At 41.5% G+C, this 10966-nt stretch overlaps 1 long non-coding RNA gene across 1 annotated transcript; it reads right to left on the reverse strand.

Moving 5' to 3' along the window:
- Positions 1-4655: 4655 nt before the first annotated feature.
- On the reverse strand, positions 4656-6174 carry LOC118406303. Its single transcript, XR_004830017.1, has 3 exons — positions 5969-6174; positions 5155-5273; positions 4656-4903 (listed from the first exon to the last, which is right to left on the reverse strand). It is a non-coding gene; the product is annotated as an uncharacterized LOC118406303 (long non-coding RNA).
- Between the last annotated feature and the right edge of the window lie 4792 nt (positions 6175-10966).

The following is a 10966-nucleotide window of genomic DNA, read 5'->3' on the forward strand; positions in this document are numbered from 1 at the left end:
TTTTTTCCTCAATGTAGGTGTCGTTGCATTGTGGACCTTCACACTTAAATCTGTAGATGACGTCAGCCTTGGTGCCTTTGTGTGCACGGTCCTTAGGATGGACCAACTTCCAGTGGGGTTTGAAGTTAATAGCAATGATGAAAATCTATAGGATGCGCGGGAGTTAAGGACATTGGTGTTGTCTGACCATAGGGAACTATTCCTACATGATTTACATTTGAGTGACTTTTACATATGGTGCTTATGAGTTAGTGGTTCAACAAGTTTTTCTAGTTAGCTGTACTTGTAATGAATTGTTCTGTCAGTTCATTCTCGTGACGCTGAAGAAGAGTCATGGATGTCACTCGAAACGTCCGGAAGTAAATATTCGTTTTTTTAAATTGAATTGCATTTGAATATTGTTTACCTTGATGTCTAACCTTCATAAAGACATAAGAAATGGAGTTGGATGTTACCTTTTAACATACTATGCTGATGAGTAAATATATACATGAAACAATACCTGTCCACAGGAAATATTTAATGTGTGTGTGTGTGTGAGTGTGTGTGTGTGTGTGAGTGTGTGTGTGTGTGTGTGTGTGAGTGTGTGTGTGAGTGTGTGTGTGTGTGTGTGTGTGTGTGTGTGATTGTGTGTGTGTGTGTGTGTGTGTGTGTGTGTGTGTGTGTGTGTGTGTGTGTGTGATTGTGTGGTTTTAACTTTAAAATGTCTAATGTTTGGTTTGTGTATGAGGTGTGTGTTTCTATCCATCTATCCATATATCTTTATATATATTGAGAGAGATGGATATTTGTATATAGGGAACAAGTTAGGGGGAGAGTCAGGCACATACGTCTCTCTCCCCCTCTCTATGAGGTAAATTCTGTCAATAAACAAGTATTATGATACCGTACAACCGCGGGGTTTAACAGGGTCTTTAGCAGGGGCCCCTTGCGACATGCAGCGTAACCCATGATCAAGTAGACACGGGGGAGCACCTGGCACAGTGTCCCTACGGCCTCAAAAAGCTACGAGACTACCTTTACCCTTTTTGTCTTTAATGTGACCCGCACTTAGCTCGGTTGGGCAACAATGTACAATAAGAGTCCGTAGGACACAATACCCCGAGAAAGAATTAAGGTGTATGCGGTGTGGCTAAATGTTACTCAATTTAACTACCGACATGCCCACATGTCAGACTAAACCGTCAAAAGGATTTTGAGTTATATGTGCAATTAGACCCGGACCCAGATAAAAACACGTTGTTCAAAATATGAATGTCTCATCTCAGCAAAGAGGGTGTTTGTAGCATTTGATCACAAATGATGTAAATGAGGCCCTGATTTACACGATTAATATCTATTTTAAATGTTCAGCGCTTATTAACTTCCAAATGCCGGAAGAATGAAATCCCATCATTTACCACTATGGAATTCTTATCATTTATGCAAATTAGGTGTCCATTCGCACAATTGATATCTTTTGATATTCCTCTCTATTTCAGTTACATATGTGACCAATGCAGTGTAGAAATCCAGAACCTACCATCTGCTTGGAGTTGGAGTCTTATTAGACAGGCAACAGCTGTTGTGCTCATCATGAAGCCGCTGGACAAACCCAACATCTGCTTGGAGAAAAAACAAGTACTAGTAGCTTAGAAGCCTTAGACATAACAAGAAATCTTTTTTAAAAAGCTGTGCCTTGCCGCGTATTTTATGTTATTTTGGTAAGTTAGACTAGATTCTACGCTTAAAAATCCCGAGTTCCACATGTCGCCCCCCTCCCCCTCATTATCATAATTTAAAGTTAAAAGTTAAAGTTTGCCCATGCATCTACAGACGCGTAGGGTGGCGCCCATCCCCACTTCGAAGCCCTTGGGCCACACATGTGCAAGCCACTACAGCAGGGGGCTGGTCCGCTGGTAGTGATGTGTGTTTAACTTCCATACTCTTCCTCATTAGTGCTGAGTGCTAAGCAGAGAAAGCAGCATGTACCATTTTTAGAGTCTTTGGTATGACTCGGCCGGGGATCGAACTCACGACCTACCGAATGCAAGGCGAACACTCTACCCACTAGGCCATTGCACATAATTTATGTCAGATGAATTATTGGCACATTAAACAGGTTTTGTAAAACTTTTTGACCCACAATGAATATGCATTATTTTTTATTACAAACTAAGTTCCTTCTGATGCAATTTGTGATATATCTTTATATAAACATGGTGAGTTAAAGCGTAGATTTATTACGCTGGACTACATACAGTAACATGCGTCTAGAAGAGCGTTTTAATACTCGCCTGGAATGTACCATCGTGTAACTAAGCCATGAAACTCGGCAAGGAAAGAAGGGCCTTTGGAAGGGGCTTTGGAAGGGGCTTTGGAAGGGCTGGGTTAACAGGTCCGTCCATCCATGGATCCATGGAAGAAAGCTGGCGTAAAGCCTTGCCGGCGGCAAGGCAAAAAGTCAACGACTGTTCCACACTTCAATGAAGATAGGGGCGTAAATATTAGATAAGCTATAACAACTGCTAATGGTGTAAAAAAAACGACGTGCATGCTCTCCTACATACGGGCACACGACATGCCAAACTGCATACGAATGCAGCAAAGGTATCGTGGGATACAGTTGCAAACTGCGGAACAACCACAGGCAATACATGCATTCAAGATGCAGTGCCCCATCCGCCATTTTGGTGCAAGGTCGGACGGTATGTAAATATTGACGTTTTGTATGCATGTCATTGTCATGAAGTGGAATTTCAAATAAAGTCTCAAAGTCCCTCAAAGGTCACAGGTGCTTTGTTAGGTGCAGGTGACAAGGTAAACAACACTGTCTGGTCTTTTCTTTCGTGTTCACTGAAATGAACAAGATAAAAATGATACGGGGTGTCCTCAAAGTTACACAGGTGTGGATATCGTCTCTGTTGTGTAGTAAGTTTACTTGAACGTCAGTGGATCCGGAGTAAGAAGGTAGCCATGAAACAGCAGGCGTCGCGCATGGACTAACATGTGTACATGTGCACACACAGGAGAGAGTTGGCAGCAAACACTGCACCGAGATTCAGTTAGCTCAAATACAGTGTGATAGTCAAACTGGCTTAACATCGTCTGAAGTTTGCACAGAATCTGTAGATGACCTCTTGAGTGTTTCAGATACAGCACTGCATGAAAAGTCGAATTTACCGTAACGGTAAATGTGATGTAAAGCCTGGTAAAGGTTACATTTACCGGTAATTTACCGGCCATTTACCCGTCGGTAAATGTGCAGATTTACCCGACATTTACCCTACATGGTAAGTCCAGTAATGGTTGCCTAAATTTACCACATTTACCCGGTTCATGTAAAGGCGTGTTTACCGAGATTTACCATTCGCGGTATAAGTCACAGTTACTGCCATTTACCCGCCTTTACCGTGGGTATATAGATGCATTTACCGGGATTTACCACTCACGTCAAATATCATTTACCGGCCTTTACCGTGGGTATATATACCTGCATTTACCACTCGCGTTATATCTCATACTTATTGGCATTTACCCATCTGTAACATTTACCTGGAAGTTCACAAACCATGTTGTATGACATCCTAAATTACCCACGTCCACATTTATTCACAACTATGAATCAGAAGGACATGCTTTTGATAAAATACAGCAAAATTTATTAGATAAAGTTTAGTTACATTTTCTGAAGAATACTAGTATACACTGCAAATAAAATGTATAGTTTTATCAGCTACCACCTAGTAGGCTACTCTGTACATGTATTAACACACACATAAACCACACAATCTAAACATATTTGTCTTGGTAAATTATACATACAAGAATAGTCTTTATATACAGTAAATACAAGTAGTATCATGTTCTGTGCAAAATCCTGACTTTGTTGTCAATGATAATATCATGTCACCAATGAAAGTATGATTGTATAATGAAAGCTTGAGAAGTGCAAAGAAACAGTAGCATTACAAGGAAAACTGACCTGCAATGACATGGAAATGTGTAGGTCAACATTAAGTGTGGCCTGCAATGTTTCACCCTTCAATAGACAGCATCATGTAACTACTACATATCATCCAATCAATGATTTATCATTTAAAACTTAGAAATATGTAGGTCAACATTTAGTGGGGCCCATGCTACATTTTACACTTTGTCAACATGATCAGTGCCATGTACTGTAAATGCATCTAAGTTCACAGTAGGAAGGTAATCGCTATGAGTTTGTGGTTGCGTAACAGTCACATATGTATCTGGGTCTTAAGCCGAAAAGGCACTAGTATGCGGTTGTTCGCAGCAATTTTGAGTTCACGTTAAACCGCGAACATTTCTGGATTTACAGTTACTTACTGCTACGTGTTTATTCAAGTACTGCTTTTTCATTATTTGATTTAAAAACAGATGATATCTGTATGTTACATGTACAGTAATGTCAATCTATACATTCTAAACATATATGTCAAATGCAAAAATCAACTTGTAGCTGCATAAACTTACTAGTAACATACATTCGCTTAATTCCACCAGGTGCCATTATACCGCTTCCTCAAAAAACATTGTCATAGAGGCCTTCTGAAGATTGTCTTCAACACCTAAATATCTGAATTGTATTACATTTCAGATATTTAACATTCGGTGTTCAAGACAATTTTGGGAAGACCTGTATACTAACGTTTTTTTTGAGGTGGCGGTATGATGGCACCTGGTGGAATTATAATAGTCAATGTTATTTGAACACCTACATGTATGGTGCACCAGATTGTATGCTATAGAACTGCTTGTGCGTGTAATAAAAGAACTCCCCATTCCAATATACATCTGAGACCACTGCTGTCATGGCCTCAGTGTAAGCTTGTCTCCCTCAGTGCCTGCATGTTGGACTTCTTGCTGTGGGTTTGGAGTCCTTGAAACAAACCCTTTCCTGTATAAGAAAACCACCAAAGTACCATTGAACATAAATTCACTTTGAAATCTGCCCTACAAGTTTGGACAGACATAAATTAAAAACGAAACAATATGCTCAAGAAATATCATGCCGTGCCTCGTCCCAATAGATTATCAAACAACAACTAACAACAAGCGAGAAAAAATGAGGAATCAGGATGGTCGCCTGCCTCAGTATACACTGACTCTGCTACTGCTGAGCATGAATATGCAGGACTATGGTCTTACCTAAAGAGCCTTTGGCAGTACTTCAGCAGAAGAGCTTCTGACAGTTCCTTGCTTTGTTCCCTGCCATCCTCCTCACAAGCTGTGCTGCACTTTTGAAGGAAGTCTCCACTGTTCGTGTACTGGAGTGGCCATATGTGTATTATATAGAAAGATAAATAATGTCACAGTTAAAAACTTCATGACTAAATCTGGGCATCCTCAAATAAATTCTACCTGAAATATTATATTGATCAAACATCTGTAAGTGTAACTGAATTACTAAACACTAGTAACTGAAACGAAAAAAAGAATATGTTATGCCTTTAATAAAACAATAGTTTTATTCATAGTCACTTAACACTGCTGATTCTATCTCATCAATTACATGTATATGAGTGTCACTTTGAAACTTTTGCTTGAAGAAATCAATTATACTTGTTAATCTTGTCAATACTTGCTCCCCCTTCAGTAATTTAGTATATCATATATATCTACTCTTATTAAATACAGTGAAATTTATTTCTTCAGCATTTGCTACATCTTAAACATGACATGGATGCCTGTTTGACAACTATCAACAGGCATTTGTTTCTGGTTTATGCCAAGCATGCATGAACATGTTTTTTTTTTGGTTTAGATTAGAGATTTTCTCGTGGGGAGGGGGGCAGGTAACTATAGTAGTATACCTAGCTAGTACGTTTGGGACATATCTTTATCATTTGTGTAATCGTAATTCTGGCGATGTCACGTCAATAAAAACTCTAAATAGCAAATAAAAGTTGTAAATGATTAATAACAACACTTACGACAGCATCTGTAGTAATATTGTACTCACCGATCGAGGGCCCTTCTAAACATAGAGGGAGGGGGGCGAATTCCGAGGAAACAGTTGCTGCACGCTAACCACCAATGTCCCCGCATTTTGGGCTTACATCACATTTCCTTTGACTCTCAGCCTTTACCGGGACGAGAAGTAGACAATGGTGGGGCCATGTTTCGCGAAAAGCGATATACGACGCCTTATTCATGCCGAAACGTACAAGGACCCAAATGCAAGGACCGTTACTTAACGGTTTCACCCGGGCCCGCGCACTTAGTACGCATGCGTGATCCTGGGGGTCAGGGATTTGACCTATTGCGTAATACAAGTCCCTAACTTTCCTACATAATCAGATTCTTTTGGCTATCTTTCATAATGTATAGATTTATATGTAGTAAATGTCTGGTCTTTGACTAAAAGCTGTAACCATATCATAGAATTTGTCTGCGAATACATACATGATTTTTATTTAGAAAATAAATATATAATATAAAAATAAATCTTATCCGAGTATGTGTGCAAACCTTATAAGAATTTTTGTCTTTCGCCGCGCTTCCGCGGCGAAAGGCAATCAGACCGATATTAGATTTCTGTCCGTCTGTCCGTCCGTCCGTCCGTCCGGGTCGACCATGCCATACCGTGCTAGCGAGATATTCTACCCTGTAGATTCGACGGTATGTAACGTTATGACATACGTATCGGCCTACCATGAATGTGCTGCTTGGTTTGCGGTCCATGCCATATCGTGCTAGCGAGATATTCTACCCTGCAGATTCGACGGTATGTAACGTTATGACATACGTATCGGCCTACCATGAATGTGCTGCTTGGTTTCTGTATGGCTTATAAGCAGGAATTTGCAGAGACGGATGTGAACGGTGAGGATTTCTTCGTAAGATTGTATACAATTTATAAACTAACATGTTCGCTGTTTGGTTATAATAAAACAGACATTGTAGAGAACAGTTTGACATGTCATTTACTTTGTTTTATGGAAAATCACCGCTACAAAATCTAGAATTGTGTAAGATGCGTGCGCCGCATCTGACATGGTGTGGGAGGGGGGCGTATTCGGAAATTTCTTACTCTAAGAAATTTCAGGCTATTTTCGTGTAACAAACTTCTTTCAGCAAAATAGTAGCCCTCGGATGCGTTGAAAATAGAATTACCCACATTTAATTTATAATTTCGAAAGGGAAGATTCTGACCGAGCTCGACGGAGTGAGTCTGACGCGTGACGTCACGACTCCGTCAAGTAAAAGCATAATTGCGTTACTAAAAGAAACGAAACGTTCCATTAAACATACCACGGACCTGTTTTAGTTTAAAATATCTACCTTTCACATGATCTTGCCATTAAAAAAAATATTTCCATTACTGTATATGCCATGTTAATATTTTATGTTCAGTTGTTTATGGTGACAATACTTTGTTTGTTCTTGCAGAAATTCAGGACACATCTACTGATAAATTTGATTACTACAGTGCACTTTCATAAAACCCTGTTGTACTGTAACAGAGCCGTTCTTAACAGCGAAACAATCCGAATAAAGTTAACATCATTCATGCAGTTGTGTTATTATACAGTTCAAGTAAAATATACTCTGTGAGAACCACTACCTTACTAAACAGTTATATAACCTAGCACTTGACCAAACTGTGCCAGAGCTGCCAACGTTGCAGACTTGGCACCCACGCTTGACCAAACTATGCCAAACAATTTTACCTACACAATATAAGTAAGCGAAAGACTAGCTTTTTTCAGAAGCTCTTGTTTTGCCTTCAGTGTGATGAAGAGACCACCCCATGACCTTTATTTCATGTTCATGAAGGTGCCACCAAGGACTTAATAACTAATCAACTTTTAACACTGATATGACAACCTGACTTCATATAACACCGAAATAAAGGCGTCTTTATCCTGGTCCCTTATCCTGGTCCCTTATCCTGGTCCCTTATCCTGGTCCCTTATCCTGGACCTTATCCTGGTCCCTTATCCTGGCCTCTTATCCTGGTTCCTTATCTTGTCCCTTATCCTGGTCCCTTATCTTGGTCCCTTATCCTGGACCTTAGCCTGGTCCCTTATCCTGGCCCCTTATCCTGGGCCCTTATCTTGGTCCCTTATCCTGGTCCCTTATCTTGGTCCCTTATCCTGGTCCCTTATCCTGGCCCCTTATCTTGGTCCCTTATCCTGGTCCCTTATCTTGGTCCCTTATCCTGGCCCCTTATCTTGGTCCCTTATCCTGGTCCCTTATCTTGGTCCCTTATCCTGGTCCCTTATCTTGGTCCCTTATCTTGGTCCCTTATCCTGGTCCCTTATCCTGGCCCCTTATCTTGGTCCCTTATCCTGGTCCCTTATCTTGGTCCCTTATCCTGGTCCCTTATCTTGGTCCCTTATCTTGGTCCCTTATCCTGGTCCCTTATCCTGGCCCCTTATCTTGGTCCCTTATCCTGGTCCCTTATCTTGGTCCCTTATCCTGGTCCCTTATCTTGGTCCCTTATCTTGGTCCCTTATCTTGGTCCCTTATCCTGGTCCCTTATCCTGGTCCCTTATCCTGGTCCCTTATCCTGGTCCCTTATCTTGGTCCCTTATCCTGGTCCCTTATCTTGGTCCCTTATCTTGGTCCCTTATCCTGGTCCCTTATCCCGGTCCCTTATCCTAGTCCCTTATCCTGGTCCCTTATCCTGGACCTTATCCTGGTCCCTTATCCTGGCCCCTTATCCTGGTCCCTTATCCTGGACCTTATCCTGGACCTTATCCTGGTCCCTTATCCTGGTCCATTATCCTGGACCTTATCCTGGTCCCTTATCCTGGTCCCTTATCCTGGACCTTATCATGGACCTTATCTGGGACTTTATCTGGGACCTTATCCGGGATTCTCAGTATCTGGGGATAATAGACAGACACTATGGGCTAAGGGGGCTTACACAGGTTGTCCTGGTTACATACCTAAGGGCTTTATATCTCTGGGATGGATTAATTTCATTATCTATGTGCTATACATGAATACTGATATTTATCCGATATTTACACATATTTACCGGGTAAATCTGAGGTATTTGTCGGTAAATGTCAGGTATCACATTACCACGAATTTACACACCCATGGTAAGTTTGGCAAATCCCAGATTTCATGCAGTGCAGGTGCCCGTGGGAGCTCGGGGTGGGGGTGTATAACGGGGTACGTACATGCGCGCGCACAGAAAATATCTCACGTTGACTCCACATTTCTTTTCTGAAATTGACGTTGGGCACAAGGTTGGGTAAGGTTCCGTCGGTGCTTCATGAGTACCACCTTACAGAAACCTTGGAAATGTTGTAGGGTATAAGACTTTAAGGTTTAACCGTTCAAGTCTTCAGGTCTCAATCTTAAGGAGCTTCCGACTTAAGGCGGTTGGAAGTGATCTAAAATTAAGAAGGAACCTTACATGAACCCCTGGGTCTATGAAGCAACCTCACAAGACTTTTCTGACTTACCTTAAGGTGTTCTTGAGGAGATCTGTTTGTACATGAAATAAAAGGTTCTTCTTTTCATTTGAACCGTACCTGACTTCCGGGTTGGTCCCGTGACAGTGACTCCCGGCAGCCTTTGTTATGCTAATCATGAGGCAGGTGCGCTTGGGCGACTGCGGACGCTTGAAACTTTGGATCTCAAAATATTCGCCTCTTTTTCAGGAAGTCTGCGACAGGCCAACTCAGTCTGTGAAATGATATCAACAATCGGTAGTTTGGTCTCTGTTGGTGCAAAAGTTAGCCCTTTAGTAAGTACTGAAAACTCTGGATCACTGAAAATTCTGTCCGAGCAGTACTTTACTCACTTCTTTATACAATCTGAGGCAATGGAAGCGTTGTCCTGGCTAATACTCTTTTGTACAAGGCGAGAGAATTTATTTTGTTGACAGCTTTTAGTTGGCAGGTGTTCCCGTAATTGTGACCTTTCAACCCGAGACCTGACTTCTTCGTGTTTTTAAGCATCCAAAGACTTGGATTAATGTTTGCGGTTTTCGCGGCGGCTGCTTCACCGCGAATTTAAAACCACCGCGAACATTTTTCCTTTCCTAGTAAGAGGCTAGAGTGCTTGGTGCTACCGCGAAATTAAAACCACCGCGAAAAGTCCATTTTCCCGCTACGGCGAAATTAAATCCCCGCGAACTTAAATGCATTTACAGTATCATATTGACACCAATCACCCAGAGTGCCTCGCGGCCTATGTTGCCAGCCTGCCGTCGTGCCACGTCACTTACTACGTCTACGATCCCACGAACCGCCCGCTTAACCGTCTTGCTGGATTTGGCCAACCCTCTTGTCTTGTCGCCGACAACATTAATCTGTTTGCTGCCTGGAATCGGCTGTTTGCTAATCTGACGACTTGAACTTTGCGACGTGTACTACAACCTCTATCTCTGGCAAAGTAGGAACTGGACTGCTGAGTGATTTGTATGGCCTTGTATGATCCTCGCTGCGAAATCTAAGTCCTTCGACTTCGGATGCAGACCCTCATACTTACTCTCAAAAACTGCTGAACTTTTATACGTAAGTTCACTTGTGTGCGTTAAAGCACAGTCGCCTCTAAATCCATACGTACATATGTTTCAACGGAATAAAAAAAGGTGGGTTTGTAGTATTCATTTGTTGTTACGCCTGATAGGGAGGACTTTTGTATGTCCGGCTTGCTTCCGCAATGTACTGTCAACAAAAGCTAACTTACTGTGGTCCTGTGCTATTCATCGTCTGTATATTTATGTATATTTGTAGGCTCTCAACGTGATCATACCACTTGCTGTATGTAATTCCCTGATTACTTTTTCGTTGCATTTTTCAGACGCTTACTGGTACCTTTGCTCTCTAATGGTTTCTGTTTTTGCCTGGTTTGGTGTGTATTTTGGTGTCCACAAACAGTAAAACACAGGAATGCCTCGAAATGATTTGGATTGTTATGGTGCCGTAGGCAGAACTCCTGGGAACATCCGGGTTTTCTGTCTTTTACCTCCATGAAAAGAAGATATTGTTTT

Source organism: Branchiostoma floridae, chromosome 19 (genome assembly GCF_000003815.2).
Source record: "Branchiostoma floridae strain S238N-H82 chromosome 19, Bfl_VNyyK, whole genome shotgun sequence".
Lineage (NCBI taxonomy): Eukaryota > Metazoa > Chordata > Leptocardii > Amphioxiformes > Branchiostomatidae > Branchiostoma > Branchiostoma floridae.